Genomic DNA, 5,000 nt, shown 5'->3' on the forward strand with positions numbered 1-5,000 from the left:
TCTGCGTCTTAAATCTCTCTCTAACACACACTCACAAACAAACACACACACACACACACACACACACACACACACACACACACACACACACACAGTATTTATATACTTCACACACTGCAGCTGTGTGAGGAACCTGAAGACCATGAACACCCTGTACACCAACACCTTCTACATCACTGGTCACGCCCACAATCTCATATCAGCTGACACTGATTGCTTTGCCCCTTTCACCCGGTACACTAATCACACACCTCACACACACTCATCACACACACTCATCACACACACAGAAACTCATCACACACAGACACACACTCATCACACACACACACTCATCACACACACTTATCACACACACTCATCACACACACACACTCATCACACACAGACACACACTCATCACACACACACAAACTCGTGGGATTTGAACCTGTGATCTTCTGATCCAAAGCCCAATGCCTTAACACACTGAGCTACACACCTCACACACACTCATCACACACACACCTCATCACACACACACTCATCACACACAGACACACTCATCACACACACAAACTCATCACACACACAAACTCATCACACACACTCCTCACACACACACTCATCACACACACACACACTCCTCACACACTCATTTTACATTTACATTTGCGGCATTTGGCAGACGCCCTTATCCAGAGCGACTTACAACTGAGCAGGGGAGGGTTTTTAGGGCTTTGCTCAAGGGCCCAGCAGTGGCAGCTTGGTGGTGGTGGGATTTGAACCTGTGATCTTCTGATCCAAAGCCCAATGCCTTAACCACTGAGCTACCACCTCCCTCATCACCAGTGTTGGGCAGTAACACGTTACTGTAACGCAGTTACTTTTGACAGTAACCAATGCTGTAACGCGTTAGTTTTTAAATAAAGTAACTCCGTTAGCGTATGGTTCGTTACCCGTTACTTTATTAAATGAATGAATTTGGGCTGAAGTGTAGACTACAGTCTGACCTGTTTACAGCAGAGACACATTGTAGGATTGGTGGATGAACCACTGTAAACACGAAGAAGACGCAATGTGGGCGTGTCTCTGTTTATTCAGGTCTGTGCGGAAGACGAGTTTTTCAAAGTGGAAATATGATCATTATTTCACTTTAGTTGAGCATAAAGACAAAAACTTTTTAGTCTAATGTAAGCTGTGTCTTTCTGGTTCAAGCTCTTATCTACTGCGATAAACAGCAACTTCAACCTGTTGAAGCTCCTCCAGGAACTCCATGCCTGAGGAGCTAGAAGCTAGAAGTTAACCCGGTGTTCTGTTCTACATTGTTGATAGTTTTCATACTTCAGCTGTGAAAGGAACATGTTTAAGAGCTCAACACAACAGCAGAAGCCACTTTAGTTTTTGATTGTGAATTTATTATTCAGCTTGTTTTGTTCTTTATTTCAGAAATGCTTGTGATATATTCAGTTTGTGCTGCTCTGACTTTAATAAAATAGTGTTTAAAATGACTTTGTGTTTAAGTCAGTTTTGTGTTTGTAGATCATAACACATAAAAGGGCATTAATGGGAACATTAAAGAAGGTTCTAAAAAGTTACTTTTAACAGTAACGTGTTTTTGGTGTAAATAATCAACAAAGTAACTGAGTTACATTTTGAATGAAGTAACGAGTAACTGTAACTAGTTACAATTTTTGAGTAACGAGCACAACACTGATCATCACACACCAAAACCCCAACATTAACCCCAACCCTACAAAATACAAACATTACTGCAGTGACAGAACAGTTACATCCTACAGCAGCACATCACCTCTGTTTTCTTCACTTCCTATTATATTAAATTACTGATTTATACTAATTATTGTTTTATGTGTAAATCATTTACTGATTACATGCTAATTAGCGGCTGTGACATCACTTTGAGAGAGGAAGAAAGAGAGAGAGCGAGAGAAAGAAAGAGAGAGAGAGAGAGAGAGAGAGAGAGAGAGAGAGAGAGAGAGAGAGAGAGAGTGAGCAAGAGAAAGAGAAAGAGAGGGAGAGGGAGGAGCATGTGCACACTTCTTCTCTGCTGGTCAGTAGTTGGCACTAACCCTCTCCCAGCTCCACCTCACCGTTCTCACATGCGGATTTACTGCGCTCAGGATCTGAAGCCAAAGTCTCAGAGGACATCAGAGTTTACCTTCACAACTCTTCCTCCTCTTTTCTTCTTCCTCCTCTTCATCCTTTTTCTCTTCTTCTTCATCTTCATCCTCTTTCTCACCGCACTTGAGTGACTTCAGGAAGAAGCTAAATGTGAACACACTTGGACACACACACACACACACACACACACACACACACACACACACGGGGACGTGCAGAATTTGCTCTGAGCTCTGACGGACACTGGAAGCTTCTCCAGCCTCTGGGAAGGATAAAGGAGTGTCAGGGAAGAGGAGCGTAAGCTACAGGTAAGAATCAGACTGCTGTTCACTTCCACTTCCTCTCTGTAGAGCATCATCACAGTGTTCCTGGAGATCTGGACTGAGTGTTACCCCAACATTAACCCCAACCCCAACATTAACCCCAACCCTAACATTAACCCCAACATCAACCCCAACATTAACCCCAACCCCAACATTAACCCCAGCATCAACCCCAACATTAACCCCAACCCCAACATTAACCCCAACCCCAACATTAACCCCAACATTAACCCCAACCCTAACATTAACCCCAACCCTAACATTAACCCTAACAATAACCCCAACCCCAACATTAACCTCAACCCTAACATTAACCCCAAGCCTAACATGCACCCCAACATTAACCCCAACATCAACCCCAACAATAACCCCAACCCTAACATTAACCCTAACATTAACCCCAACCCCAACAATAACCCCAAACCCAACATTAACCCCAACCCTAACAATAACCCCAACCCCAACATTAACCTCAACCCTGACATTAACCCCAACCCTAACATGCACCCCAACATTAACCCCAACATCAACCCCAACAATAACCCCAACCCTAACATTAACCCTAACATTAACCCCAACCCCAACAATAACCCCAAACCCAACATTAACCCCAACCCCAACAATAACCCCAACCCCAACATTAACCTCAACCCTGACATTAACCCCAACCCTAACATGCACCCCAACATTAACCCCAACCCTTACATTAACCCCAACATTAACCCAAACTTTAACATTAACCCCATCATTAACCCAAACCTTAACATTAACCCCAACATTAACCCTAAAACCTAATCCCAACCCCTAACCTTAAAATATAACTCTAGCCCCTAACCCCTAACCCTAATCCCAAAGCCTAAACCTAAAATCTAAACTAACCCCTAACCCCAACCCCTAACCCTAACCCCAACACTTAACCATAAAACATAACCCTAACCCAACCCCTAACCCTAACCCCATTTTTTAGGAACTACTAGAAGTCCAGAGTTTTGAGATCTCAGGGAGCGTGGCGGATTGTAGCGTGTTAGAAGACTGGAGAGATACATGGAGATAAAACATTTAGTGTTTTGTAGGTAAGAAGCAGTAGATTGTAGTGGATTTGAACTTAACAGGAAGCCAGTGTAGGGATGAGAAGATTGGGGTTATATGGTGATATTTTCTCCACCTTGTGAGAACTCTGACTGCTGCATTCTGGACTAACTGAAGCTTGTTTATTAATGATGCAGGACATCCACCTAGTAATGCATTACAGTAGTCCAGTCTGAAGGTCATGAACGCATGGACGAGCTTCTCTGCATCAGATATAGACAACATGTTTCTTAGCTTAGCAATATTTCTAAGGTGAAAGAGGCTGTTTTTGTAACTTGGGTGATTGGATGATTTTTAAAAGACAAGTTGGTGTCAGACACAGAGACACACACACACACACACACACACACACACACACACACACACACACACACACACACACACACACACACAGACACACACACACACACACACACACACACACACATAGAGCTCCATCAGGAAATCACTTCCCGTTTAGACAGAAATCCCATCTGAGAGAACACATGTAGGACACATTAGACTGTACACTTTAGGGAGCGAGTGTAAATTGGAACCCTGTCCCAGTGGGAATTGTTCAATGTCACTCATAGTGGTGAGAGAGAGAGAGAGACAGAGAGAGAGAGAGAGAGAGAGAGAGAGAGAGAGAGAGAGAGACTTTTTTACTTTTTACAATCCTTTATTTGACACAAAGCATGTTAAATGGCAGAGGTTATCAGGTTTGTTAGTTAATTAAATAAGTAGATAAATAATAGATATAATAAAATCAGACATGACAGTTTAAGGTGTGTGTGTGTGTGTGTGTGTGTTTGTTGTAACTTTTAAATCCTTCTTTGCCTGTTTTTTTTCCCTGTCCTCTACCTCGTTTCTTCCTCTTTGTTGGTACTTTAAAAAGATGCTCATCTTCCATCTCCACGTCTCCCCGTCCCCCTGCACTGGTGTAGTGACTGGTGTCTCCTGGTGAGAGCTCTGCACCCCTGTGCCTGCCTCTCCAGCGCAGGCAGCTCCAGCACTGCTCCAGAGTCCACTGGGACTTTTTCAGTGTCATAGTCCTTCTCCCGGTCCGGTTTAGTCGAGCAGAGCTTCTCCCGGTCCGGTTTATGCAAGCAGGGCTTCTCCCGGTCCAGTTTAGCGGAGTAGGGCTTCTCCCGGTCCGGTTTATGCAAGCAGGGCTTCTCCCGGTCCGGTTTAGCGGAGTAGGGCTTCTCCCGGTCCGGTTTATGCGAGCAGGGCTTCTCCCGGTCCGGTTTAGCGGAGTAGGGCTTCTCCCGGTCCGGTTTATGCGAGCAGGGCTTCTCCCGGTCCGGTTTAGCGGAGTAGGGCTTCTCCCGGTCCGGTTTACGTCGCTAGTGGGGCTGTGGTCTACAGTCTAAGGTTGGGGCTCACTCTCCCTAGGTCCTGGTGCAGCAGCAGCAGCAGTTACGGGGCTCTCAGCAGCAGGCCGAGCTGAAGACGCAGAGGGAACGACTCCAGCAGGTTCAGCTG

General features: G+C 44.9%; 1 protein-coding gene and 1 long non-coding RNA gene across 2 annotated transcripts in view; one reads left to right on the forward strand and one right to left on the reverse strand.

Annotated features, from left to right (window-relative positions):
• The first annotated feature begins 2,126 nt into the window (after positions 1-2,126).
• The window catches only part of LOC124378980 (palmitoyltransferase ZDHHC23-A-like), a 10,096-nt gene continuing 7,222 nt past the window's right edge, over positions 2,127-5,000 (forward strand). Inside the window, 1 exon segment of the mRNA XM_046838922.1 lies at positions 2,127-2,432. The gene's annotated coding sequence lies outside the window, so the exon portion shown is untranslated.
• The window catches only part of LOC124378984, a 3,641-nt gene continuing 2,958 nt past the window's right edge, over positions 4,318-5,000 (reverse strand). The window contains exon 4 of the long non-coding RNA XR_006924354.1: positions 4,318-5,000. This exon is cut by the window's right edge and continues 343 nt beyond it. This is a non-coding gene — a long non-coding RNA (uncharacterized LOC124378984).

Source organism: Silurus meridionalis, chromosome 25 (assembly GCF_014805685.1).
Source record: "Silurus meridionalis isolate SWU-2019-XX chromosome 25, ASM1480568v1, whole genome shotgun sequence".
NCBI lineage: Eukaryota > Metazoa > Chordata > Actinopteri > Siluriformes > Siluridae > Silurus > Silurus meridionalis.